Below are 13,477 nucleotides of genomic sequence, written 5' to 3' on the forward strand. Positions count from 1 at the left end.
GATAAAAAACGAACTGTTTCCTTTTAGAAAATGACACAACTGATACATGTTCATTTTAAAAAAACCTCCTATTCATCCTTTCCCAAGATGGAGTGTTACATTTCGTGCAGTAGGTTAATACTGCTAAGCATTAAATTTCATACCAAGAAGAATGTAATAAAATGCAAACGGCATAAAAACCACAAAAATGTGACTATAATACATGCAAAACCAATGACTGCGTTATTGATACATGAACTGAGTGTCCATGGAATATTATACAGCTGTTTAACAAACAGACCATGAACGTAAACAATTAATAAAATAACTGAAAGGTACAACCAGGTGTCCATCTTCACTTCACTGTACAAAATAGGTTTCTATGTAGCACTCCTCCTTAACCGACATCCTGACGTACCTCTGTATAACGGAATAACAGTGTGAAACGGGTAAATTATAGTCATTTAGTCTCCAACTATGCGCTCATTTCAAGAGAACATGATAAGTTAACTCAACAACGACTTGCGTTGCTTAACATGACTCAAATTTCAATAGTCAAACAGGTAATTTTCAGGTTGACATTCTGCGGTGCACAGTCCGCACCGAGGGAGTTCTCTCCCTTTGTTAGACTTATCCAGCCATGTGTATACAGTGTGGTCGTTTTCAGGCCTGCACTGGCTGCTTTCGTCGTCCAATGTAGTGTTACACTTATCACAGACAATGCACATTTATAGACGAACTAGAAATGCAACTCACAATCCCCAGCCGATCTTCGATCGATATTGAAAGCCGTAATCTGATTGGCTTAAAACGGACCAATGAATGAGCTCGTGCTGGATGGACTGACCGATATATGGGCCAAGGCCGTCCGCGTTTTGATGCATTTATATATGCCCATTCACGTTATACCCGCCTGCATTCTTTGGGTGTCTCGTGCACAGGTGTCGCCTTAGAGACGCACACATGACTTTGCAGGCACACATGTAGCTTCTGGATCAGTGCCTACCTTTGACAATGCGAATTAAGGTCAGGTTGACCCATTCATAGGATCACTGGACTGAGTTCATATGAATATATCGATTACTGTATTAAGTATGAAATTAGCGTAATGAAATATTAATGTGGCCAGCTCCCTTTGTTCGGTATTTATGAGTAGGATGAAACTGTTGGCGATTAATGTTCGAAACAACGATTTGAATTGTCTGGAGGAACAACCATGTGTCTTACGTACAGATGCCACTGTGTACAAAAAGCAAAACGACAGTTAAATGAAATTAATGTTTTGTTGAAAATCAGTGTTCACACCAGGTGTTATGGTAAGTGAGAGCATGGCACAACTCAACTCCGATGGAACTCACACGAGTAAGTGCAAGTGTTATGGTAAGTGAGAGCATGGCACAACTCAACTCCGATGGTAGTCTACACATAGCCGAGTTTTGACCAGACGATCCAGTGACAGCAAACCCTGGGTATTGTGGACCAATCTTCATCTTTAAGGTGCAAAAGTCAGAAAGCAGAAATCATAATGATATTTGTGTGATTTAAAACAGACAGGGCAGTTTCAAGGCCGGGGTCGCATGCTGCATAATTGTGATGTGCATTGCAAAGCAGATGACTGCCGACCCCATAGAAATATACAGTCAGGTCATTGTGCACATGTTGCAGGGTGCATCAAACCATGCATCCAATATCACAGGTGAATGCATTGATGGAGGTATATTTGTTTCTAGATACTCAGCCTACAGTGAAAACCATGCTATCATCTGTTGTGGTGAGGGTGTTCTAAACAGTCGAAACTTTCTAACAGTGAAAACCACATTGTCATCTGTTGTCATGAGGGTGATATAAATAGTCGAAACCTTCTAACAGTGAAACCCATACTGTCATCTGTTGTGATGAGGGTGTTCTTAACAGTCGAAACCTTCTAACAGTGAAAACCATACTGTCATCTGTTGTCATGAGGGTGATATAAACAGTCGAAACCTTCGAACATTGAAAACCATACTGTCATCTCTTGTGGTGAGGGTGTTCTAAACAGTCGAAACCTTCTAACAGTGAAAACCATACTGTCATCTGTTGTCATGAGGGTGATACAAACAGTCGAAACCTTCGAACATTGAAAACCATACTGTCATCTCTTGTGGAGAGGGTATTCTAAACAGTCGAAACCTTCTAACAGTGAAAACCATACTGTCATCTGTTGTGATGAGGGTGTTCTAAACAGTCGAAACCTTATAACATTGAAAACCATACTGGCATCTGTTGTGGTGAGGGTGTTCTAAACAGTCGAAACCTTCTAACAGTGAAACCCATACTGTCATCTGTTGTGATGAGGGTGTTCTAAACAGTCGAAACCTTCTAACAGTGAAAACCATACTGTCATTTGTTGTGATGAGGGTGTTCGAAACAATCGAAACCTTATACCATTGAAAACCATACTGGCATCTGTTGTGGTGAGGGTGTTCTAAACAGTCGAAACCTTCTAACAGTGAAAACCAAACTGTCATCTGTTGTCATGAGGGTGATATAAACAGTCGAAACCTTCTTAGAGTGAAAACCATACTGTCATCTCTTGTGGAGAGGGTATTCTAAACAGTCGAAACCTTCTAACAGTGAAAACCATACTGTCATCTGTTGTGATGAGGGTGTTCTAAACAGTCGAAACCTTCTAACAGTGAAACCCATACTGTCATCTGTTGTGATGAGGGTGTTCTAAACAGTCGAAACCTTCTAACAGTGAAACCCATACTGTCATCTCTTGTGGAGAGGGTATTCTAAACAGTCGAAACCTTCTAACAGTGAAACCCATACTGTCATTTGTTGTGATGAGGGTGTTCGAAACAGTCGAAACCTTATAAAATTGAAAACCATACTGGCATCTGTTGTGGTGAGGGTGTTCTAAACAGTCGAAACCTTCTAACAGTGAAACCCATACTGTCATCTGTTGTGATGAGGGTGTTCTAAACAGTCGAAACCTTCTAACAGTGAAAACCATACTGTCATCTGTTGTGGTGAGGATGTTCTAAACAGTCGAAACCTTCTAACAGTGAAAACCATACTGTCATCTGTTGTGATGAGGATGTTCGAAACAATCGAAACCTTCTTACAGTGAAAACCATACTGTCATCTGTTGTGGTAAGGGTGTTCGAAACAATCGAAACCTTCTAACATTGAAAACCATACTGTCATCTGTAGTGGTGAGGGTGTTCTAAACAGTCGAAACCTTTAACAGTGAAAACCATACTGTCATCTGTTGTGATGAGGGTGTTCTAAACAGTCGAAACCTTCTAACAGTGAAACCCATACTGTCATCTGTTGTGGTGAGGGTGTTCTAAACAGTCGAAACCTTCTAACAGTGAAAAACACATTGTCATCTGTTGTCATGAGGGTGATATAAATAGTCGAAACCTTCTAACAGTGAAACCCATACTGTCATTTGTTGTGATGAGGGTGTTCGAAACAGTCGAAACCTTATAACATTGAAAACCATACTGGCATCTGTTGTGGAGAGGGTGTTCTAAACAGTCGAAACCTTCTAACAGTGAAACCCATACTGTCATCTGTTGTGATGAGGGTGTTCCAAACAGTCGAAACCTTCTAACAGTGAAAACCATACTGTCATCTGTTGTGGTGAGGATGTTCTAAACAGTCGAAACCTTCTAACAGTGAAAACCATACTGTCATCTGTTGTGATGAGGATGTTCGAAACAATCGAAACCTTCTTACAGTGAAAACCATACTGTCATCTGTTGTGGTAAGGGTGTTCGAAACAATCGAAACCTTCTAACATTGAAAACCATACTGTCATCTGTAGTGGTGAGGGTGTTCTAAACAGTCGAAACCTTTAACAGTGAAAACCATACTGTCATCTGTTGTGATGAGGGTGTTCTAAACAGTCGAAACCTTCTAACAGTGAAACCCATACTGTCATCTGTTGTGATGAGGGTGTTCTAAACAGTCGAAACCTTCTAACAGTGAAAAACACACTGTCATCTGTTGTCATGAGGGTGATATAAACAGTCGAAACCTTCTAACAGTGAAACCCATACTGTCATCTGTTGTGATGAGGGTGTTCGAAACAGTCGAAACCTTCTAACAGTGAAAACCATACTGGCATCTGTTGTGGTGAGGGTGTTCTAAACAGTCGAAACCTTCTAACAGTGAAACCCATACTGTCATCTGTTGTGATGAGGGTGTTCTAAACAGTCGAAACCTTCTAACAGTGAAAACCATACTGTCATCTGTTGTGGTGAGGGTGTTCTAAACAGTCGAAACCTTCTAACAGTGAAAACCATACTGTCATCTGTTGTGATGAGGATGTTCGAAACAATCGAAACCTTCTTACAGTGAAAACCATACTGTCATCTGTTGTGGTAAGGGTGTTCGAAACAATCGAAACCTTCTAACATTGAAAACCATACTGTCATCTGTAGTGGTGAGGGTGTTCTAAAGAGTCGAAACCTTTAACAGTGAAAACCATACTGTCATCTGTTGTCATGAGGGTGATATAAACAGTCGAAACCTTCTAACAGTGAAAACCATGCTGTCTTCTGTTTTGGTGAGGATGTTCGAAACAATCGAAACCTTCTTACAGTGAAAACCATACTGGCATCTGTTTTGGTGAGGGTATTCTAAACAGTCGAAACCTTCTAACAGTGAACATCATACTGTCATCTGTTGTGGTGAGGGTGTTCTAAACAGTCGAAACCTTCTAACAGTGAAAACCATAGCAATACTGTCCTCTGTTGTGGTGAGGGTGTTCTAAACAGTCGAAACCTTTAACAGTGAAAACCATACTGTCTTCTGTTTTGGTGAGGATGTTCTAAACAGTCGAAACCTTCTTACAGTGAAACCCATACTGTCATCTGTTGTGGTGAGAGTGTTCGAAAAAGTCGAAACCTTCTTACAGTGAAAACCATACTGTCATCTGTTGTGATGAGGTTGATCTAAACAGTCGAAACCTTCGAACAGTGAAAACCATAGTAATACTATCATCTGTTGTGGTGAGGATGTTCTAAACAGTCGAAACCTTCTAACAGTGAAAACCGTACTGTCATCTCTTGTGGTGAGGGTGATCTAAACAGTCGAAACCTTCGAACAATGAAAACCATAGTAATACTATCATATGTTGTGATGAGGGTGTTCTTAACAGTCGAAACCTTCTAACAGTGAAACCCATACTGTCATCTGTTGTGATGAGGTTGATCTAAACAGTCGAAACCTTCGAACAGTGAAAACCATAGTAATACTATCATCTGTTGTGGTGAGGGTGTTCTAAACAGTCGAAACCTTCTAACATTGAAACCCATACTGTCACATTCACATGCCTGCAGCGTGTTATGTGAATGGGAGGAATTGCCTTTATTAGAGCGATATACGTCATCTGACATTGGGAGAGAATGTGATTTTGAGATAGCTAAGTATCATTGATTGTGATGTCAACATTGTATTGTGATTCAAGTAAGTCCGAAGTCATGTGTTAAAGGTAGGGCTGTAACAATGCATGGAACTATCGAAGGATTGCAATTGTTGAGTCTCCGATAGCAATTAATCGATGGTAGAAACGAAAAACTATCGATGCATCGATAGTATGTGTGGCTATCGATAGTTTAGTAATTGGCTTCCGTTGATAAATGCGCAGCGCACAATACAGGCTGTTTTGGGTGCAAACTTGCAGCTTCATTGAGTTTATGTTTTAACTGTTTACTTCATCTGGGTTTCAAGTTTTTTGTCACTGGTTAAAAGAGACTGAAACTACTTCAACTTGTTTCGCAATAGTTGTTTCCCCTTCAATAGCCACCCATAGTGAAAGAGTTCAAATTTCCCTAGATTTCTATATTTGTGATACCTGTAACGAGACATGAAATGGCATCAGTGATATCTTGACATTAAGGAGAACCATCCAATGCATCCAGTATGAGGATGTTCGAAACAATCGAAACCTTCTTACAGTGAAACCCATACTGTCATCTGTTGTGGTGAGGTATTCGAAAAAGTCGAAACCTTCTAACAGTGAAACCCATACTGTCATCTGTTGTGGTGAGGGTGTTCTAAACAGTACCATCCAATGCATCCAGTATGATATAGGTTTATCAGTTCCCTAAACGTAGGTTATAGTAACACGGTGGTAGGGCAGGACGTTCTTACTCTTTTGGCGAGCACCAGGTGTCATCACTGATTTTCTGTGATCCATTCAGATAATTTTCACACCTGTTTTTTCCAAAACACCAAACAGATGTTGTTTCTGAGGATAGTCAAGACTGGGTATTCTTTTGCACTGACGTTCTATATATATATTATTCTGCACTACGTTGTGTGAGCCTGCATTATTCGGACCACACCATTACATTGAAACACCTAGTCACGTGGCGAGAGGACGAGGCACAGGCTGATAGGAAATCATGCATGTCTACAACTGACATTCACATGTTGCATTCATTGGGCAACATCCCCACATACAGTTTAACCTGGATAGCATCCTCATCTAGCCATATATAACGTAAGTGTAAGATCATAACTTGTCATCAGATAGATTCCTGGAAAATCATAGTACTTAACCAATAAAAATGACGAATGGCACCAGGTGTTCGCGAAAAAGGTACGAATGGCCATCCTAGGGACCCAACCCACCATTTACACAATTTCTACAAGAAAGCATTTATTGCATCAAACCGACCCTGTTGAGAACATCTGTCTTTAACCCGTTCTGCAGAAATTCTTTATCTTGATGTTGTAAACGCCACGCCCTGGCCATTGCTCTTTGTGTGTGGCAAATTAAAAAAACAAAACAAATAATCTCGATACCTTATCATGCTCCGAACAAGACAGAGTAATAGCGTGACTTTTGTCGTTGCTAGTCATGTCATAAATAGGACACCAATAGACTCCGCTAATGTTATGGTGGCTCCCGCTGAGACGAGCTATAACCAATGGGTTCAGTGCTCCTGCTGTTATCACGACAAAGGCGAGGTTACAACATGGGGCTTTCCTATTTAAAAAAATGTACGCTGTTATCAGATGTCAAAAATTGTGGCCAGCGATAAGTGGACTCGCACGGAATTCCCCTTTGCAGAATTTCTGACGTAACATAGGTTCAGCGTTCAGTGTCAAAACAATACCCTTGAAAAAATATCACGGGTATCAAAATGATGAATCATCGTGCACAGTGCCCGGTATGCGCTATTCAATATATACCCCCTGTTCTTGACACTGCCCCCTCGAGATTACATGTGACACGGCCTCATGTCGACCTGCGTATATATGTGCAGTAGGACGACCTTAGCGGGTTAGGGTGCGTACGCACCGGCTGTAAACTCATCGATAGAGCCATGAAGGAGCGCATGGCACGTATACAGCAGGCACTGAATGAGAATTTGTGAGACAAAACGGGTCTGACAATGTGCATGTTCTCTGTGGGAGTTATATTAAATGTGTTGGGGCTTGGTTTTTAATTTAGCACTCAGCAATATGCCAGTTGTATGACTGCCGCCTGTTCATTATAGTCTATAGTCTGTTTGCAGTGAAAACGTACCGATGAATTTCACTTTAAACAAAAAAGTAAATCAAATTAAGTGAAATTAAGATTACGAATCCTCATGATTTTACCTTGCCAAATGAACATTTAAATCTCAAACTTTTATTCAACTTAGGATAAAAGATGTTTAACAAACGATCATAGATTCAAATCGCTATTATTGGTTTGTATTACAAGGGGGTTAAGCGCACTAGATGGAACAGTGAAACAAAGGCACGTGCGGTACGTGATGAGCGTTAACTTAGACCATCCCTACTTGTTCTCGGTGTTTCATCTAATGTGCATACGCCCTTGTAGCAATGCTAAGGTCAATACTCGCCAAACCAGTGATTAACATTGTGAGCACCGAACCAAGGCGACTGCCGGAGACATTGAGACACAGTTATCAACGTCAAGGCATACGCCTCGGCATCTCTTATCACGAGGAGCGTAAGTTGCTGGTCATTGCTATATATATGGCAATGAGCTTCATTGCAGAACAGGGTTTCAGTCAAGATTCAGCAGAGGGAAGGAGAGCGTCAGTTGCTGGTCATTGCTATATATATGGCAATGAGAATCATTGCAGAACAGGGTTTCAGTCACGATTCACTAGAGGGAAGAAGAGCGTCAGTTGCTGGTCATTGCTATATATATAGAGAGAAATCCGGGAGCTTCCAGACCAGCACAGACCTGTCCTGTATAGTGTAATCCGGAGCTTTCCAGAAATTTCTGGAATAGATTTATTCCAAATATCAGGCAACCATGTGCTCCTCGGTGGGGTAGCCTAATGGTTAAAGCGTTGGCTCGTCACGCCGAGGACCCGGGTTCGAATCCCCACATGGATACAATGTGTGAAGCCCATTTCTGGTGTCCCCCGCCGTGATGTTGCTGGAATATTGCTAAAAGCGGCGTAAAACCAAAACCCAGTCAGTCATGTGCTGCTATCCTAAGACATGATACCAAACCAGCGGCTGAGTGAAGATACTTGCTTTCACGCTGGGTCTCCTGCCTGGTCCTATCTTGTAAGCTTGACCGCTGCTGCTGTTTAATGACACTGAAAAGGTATTATCCACAAAAAATATAAAAACACAATATCTAAAATGAATTCCGAGGACTCAAAATAGATAAACATTAATGAATTGATAAAAAATATGTATCACATTTTATGGCGCATCATAACCAGAGAGTTCCAGTTCAAGAGCGTTATATGTCATATGCTGTGAGCATGGTCTCTATTTTTGTCCGGAAGCTGCTGCTATTTCTCCTTGAGTATCGTGCTGCTATTACTATCTTGAGTATCGTGTCATTGCGATGCATATTTTGTTTGTCTCCAACAGTATATACAACAACATAGTAATGTCAGTGCCGTCACAGCAAAATGCTCATGCTTTTGATCACTGAATCGTCTATCACCAGGCTATTATTGTTATTATTTACAGGTTAACATGAATGTTGCAGTATTGAAGTTATAACGCTATCACTAGCACAATACCCATTTGGGATTTATAGACAGTAGTACTCCAACGGGTGGGCGTTATTATGAATTAATAATTTTGTAATTTTTATTATGGTAAAGGTACTAAGTGTATTTGTAACCAACGGCTTCGGTTAATCACAAAACTATCTGAACGTTCATCGACATTGTAAAACACAACAGTAACCAATCGTTGCCTGTATCACTCCTTATCAAGGTTAACGCTCACGAAGTTGGCGAGTCCTCGTGACCCGATGGTGTGGGTTGTTGTTCTTAAAGCCAGTCATTGTTCTGCTGCCCAGAATAGTTAACTACAAGCCTCCGTGAATTGGAAAACCATCACAATGTGTTCAAGTGATTATTCACGTGATTGTAATTTTTTTAAAGTAACAAATTCTTGTTTTCATAATTATTATTATCAACACAACAACAATGAGAATAATGACGATCACCATCATCCCTACTGCTGCTGATTTCAGTTGATGCTTATACCTATGCACACGCTCATTTACAAAATAAATGTTTCTGATCTTAGCCCTCCCAATAATCATCCTCCCTCTCCGCCTCCCCTTAATACACATCTGTCATGTTATGGTTTGAGTAACCCATCATGGGTTTAGTTTCTCGTATACCAAGTCTCCCCTATTCAGCAACAAGTGTAGATTTACAGACGGAACCTCGTCCTGCTCTTCGTCGTCCCCGCATCCTGTAAGAGATCGCGTGTTGTATACATCTACTTCCAAGTCGGAACAGATCACATATCTGGAATCATTATGAAAGAAATGCAAACGTTTCACTGAAAACCTACTTTCTGACAATGACGCTCATGGCAGCGACAATCAGCGAGTAGATTCACACAGATTCGTCTATGCACTGGGTATTTTGGTTTGCCAACATTAATCCACACAATGACACCAAGCGTCGTTACGTAAGGGCGAATTAACATATTATCTTTTACAGATTATGAGCGGATGGAACGGTTACCAAAGACCACTTCTTTCTCTGTCAGTAAACCATGAAGCATAATGCAGGTAAACAAGTGGCTGACTTTTAAAGCAACGACCAGGGCCCCGTTCCTCAAAGCGATCGTAGCGCTAAGATGATCGTAACTCCCATACTTTAACATAGACTTACGACTGTCGTAGCGCTACGATCGCTTTGAGGAACGGGGCCCAGCACCATGGGTGATCTCGAGCACATTCAGCCAGTTACCAAAGGGTCGCTAACAATAAATTTGTTCCCATAAGCCCTTCACAGGAATCATATTAAGAACGAGTTGAACTGTTCGCATATCCAGCTATATTTTGGTAGATTGTGAAGTGAACACCTGAACTGTGCTTCACATATCGAAATCATGTCGGGAATCGAACCGGGTTCTTCTCGAGAATTACTAGGCTAACCAACCTGGGTCTTGGATGTACTTGGTTAAAACATGTCTCTTGACGACAGCAACCCCAAAACAAGAATATGAGACAGAACGGTGATATGTGAAGATGTGATATTGATATCGCAAAAGACGACAGAAACATGGCAGTGGTCAAAACACCATCATTATGTACAAAGGATTGAACTTGTTTTCGTTCTTCCTGGAAATATGTCAACTAAACGAACCAGTAATCACGAGTCACACAGCAAGCTCCGATATTGATTTTGCAAAACCGTTCAAGGTTAGAATTCCTGGTAATTCAACGTAAACAATCGTGTGGTGCCACGTGAGCGCCACGTTCGAAAAGGAGCCAGTATTAATACAGTACAATTTGTAAAATATGATTATGTAGGCATCCATTATGTCCTTTTCATTCATGTTCATCCTGACTAGAATTTCATGATCGATGGGGCGCCCATGCTCTGCGGCTCACATTAGAAGCAAATTAGTGTTGAACATGTTACTGTTTACCGATGGTTGAACGTTTCCTTGCAATGGATGGATTGAGCATTTCAATGCATGTTTCATTTTGTCCCTTTCCCAGTTGACACCATACGATACAGCTAAACGACCGACAGATATGAGTGAGTGAGTTTAGTTTTACGCCGCACTCAGCAATATTCCAGCTATATGGCGGCGGTCTGTAAATAATCGAGTCTGGACCAGACAATCCAGTGATCAACATTATGAGAATCGATCTGCGCAATTGGGAACCGATGACATGTGTCAACCAAGTCAGCGAGCCTGACCACCCGATCCCGTTAGTCGCCTTTTACGACAAGCATAGTCGCCTTTTGTGGCAAGCATGGGTTGCTGAAGACCTATTCTACCCCGGATCTTCACGGGTCCCGACAGATATGAACAAGTTGAATAAATGAAGTCCGGTGTGTGCAATACCATTATAGAGCTGTGCTATTCTGATCGGTCGAACATACAGCAAGAGGCTACTGATGGTCATGGTCAGGCTTATTTGCCCGGAAAGTTAGAAATGCCGCAGGTTTTATAACGGGGTATCACTTTGATGAACACCCGTGAAGATCCGGGTCAAACTTGGTCTCCAACCTCACATTGAAGTAAGAGACGACTAACGGGATCTGGTTTCCATGGTGACTGACCTGGCTGATGCACGTCATCGTGTCCATATTGCGTAGGATTGCTCATGATGTCAATCACTCGATTATTCATATTGTCAGATAGCTGGACAATTGTGGACTGTGGCGTAAACGACAAAGAACATAGAGTAAATAATAAGTAGATTAGATCAAGGATTTATCGATCTATCAAATCTAATTCATTACAAGTAATCGACCGATCAATGGTCACCTGGTACATCTTCGTCTAGGGTGTAATATTTCCATTTCCATTGCCAAGGTTCGGAACTGACATCATCTTCTGTTACGCCCTGTACCAATTTCTCATGGTTTGACTTGATCTTCTCACTCATGGTTTGACTTGATCCTCTCACTCATGGTTTGACTTGATCCTCTCACACTTGATCCTCTCACGCATGGTATGATTTGATGGCTGTATTTAGCGTTTGTAATTTGAATCGGGCACAAAGCGATAATAATGCCCATTTTTTTTTATCCAGGATCCAACTATAGAATGGAGATAAAATACGTTTGATATTCGAGGTTATGGTAACTTGAACATTCCCACAATCAAGTGCAGGAAAGTGTATCAATGACGGTTTAATATTTCTTTAGAAATCCCGCTTACCGAACGACTCACAATGGTCGCAAGGTTCCTGTGATTGTCAACCGACCTTTCTCATTGAGTGAGTGAGTATGAATTTCCGCTGCTTTTATACATATTACACCCCCCACCCCCAACCCCCCGGGATGTGGCAGCTAGGGCACCAACACAGGGCTTGACACGTCGTACCCTAGTGAGGAATTAAACCCGTGTCGGCGTGACGTGTTTCAGGGGTACAGGGGGATATAATTTTAAGTTTTTATTTCAGATTAACGAGGTCAAGACTATCGAGGTTCCGATGATACTGAGTTTTCACTTAAAATAAGGTTTCACTGAAAAGTGATATCGCTGGAATATTGTTAAAAGTGGCGTAAAACCATACTCGCCCATTCTGGGAACTCAGCTGCGACAGTGAGGGGATATTACTGAAAGTGTCGTGCAACTTCACTCACTAACTCTGAGCGTACAGCGTAAAGTGCACAAGAAAACCTTCACATATATTTGTTACAGATTAAAATACATCTCCCAGCTGAAAGGGCATTCATTCGACTGGATTTTGTTAACTTAACACAGTTAATCATCATGACAAGTAGATCAATGACAAGTGGATCAATTTATGTAAGTGATTGTGTGGGAGGTTTCAAAGCGACATTGCATGAAAACTTGATTCTAGCTTCCAACCGACCACATCACCACATGCGACCGCACACACGTACACACAAGAAACGAAACACACACATACTCACGTACATGCACGTATACTCACTCACACTCGCCATTAATTTGACACAGCCTAAACTTTAGATTTAACTGCAATAACACAACTCCGAGAGTGAGTGAGTGGGTATGGTTTTACAACATTCCAGCAATATCACGGCGGGGACCCCAGGAATGGGCTTAACACATTGTACCCATGTGGGGAATCGAACCCAGGTCTTCGGCGTGACGAGCGAACGCTTTATCCACTGAACTACCCCACCGCCCTACAACACCTAGACGGAATACGGATTGTTGCGTCTGCGCTTCGTGTAATGCAGTATTTACGTATTTATTCGATAAAAAAGCCATTAACCTTTGATCAGCACCGATAATGTTGATACATGTAGGCCAGACTGCACCATCCGGTTTCCTCGAAATGGTACACGTCAATGACCTGAACTGACTATGACGTTCCATGGATCCACTAAATTGTACTTACATTACTTAAATATACACAAAAAGCTTGTTGTCTTATAATGAATAGTGTTATCGTATCACGAACAGTATTATTATGTACTGAAATGTGATCATTATTATGATTATTGTAATCGGTGGGAGAGACCAATCCGACATATCCGAGAGATACGTAACCAAGGTTACCAAGCAGAAACTTATTTCAGACTATATACTT

This window comes from Haliotis rubra, unplaced genomic scaffold (genome assembly GCF_003918875.1).
Source record: "Haliotis rubra isolate DU_JTF1 unplaced genomic scaffold, ASM391887v1 Scf870, whole genome shotgun sequence".
NCBI classification, from domain to species: Eukaryota; Metazoa; Mollusca; class Gastropoda; order Lepetellida; family Haliotidae; genus Haliotis; species Haliotis rubra.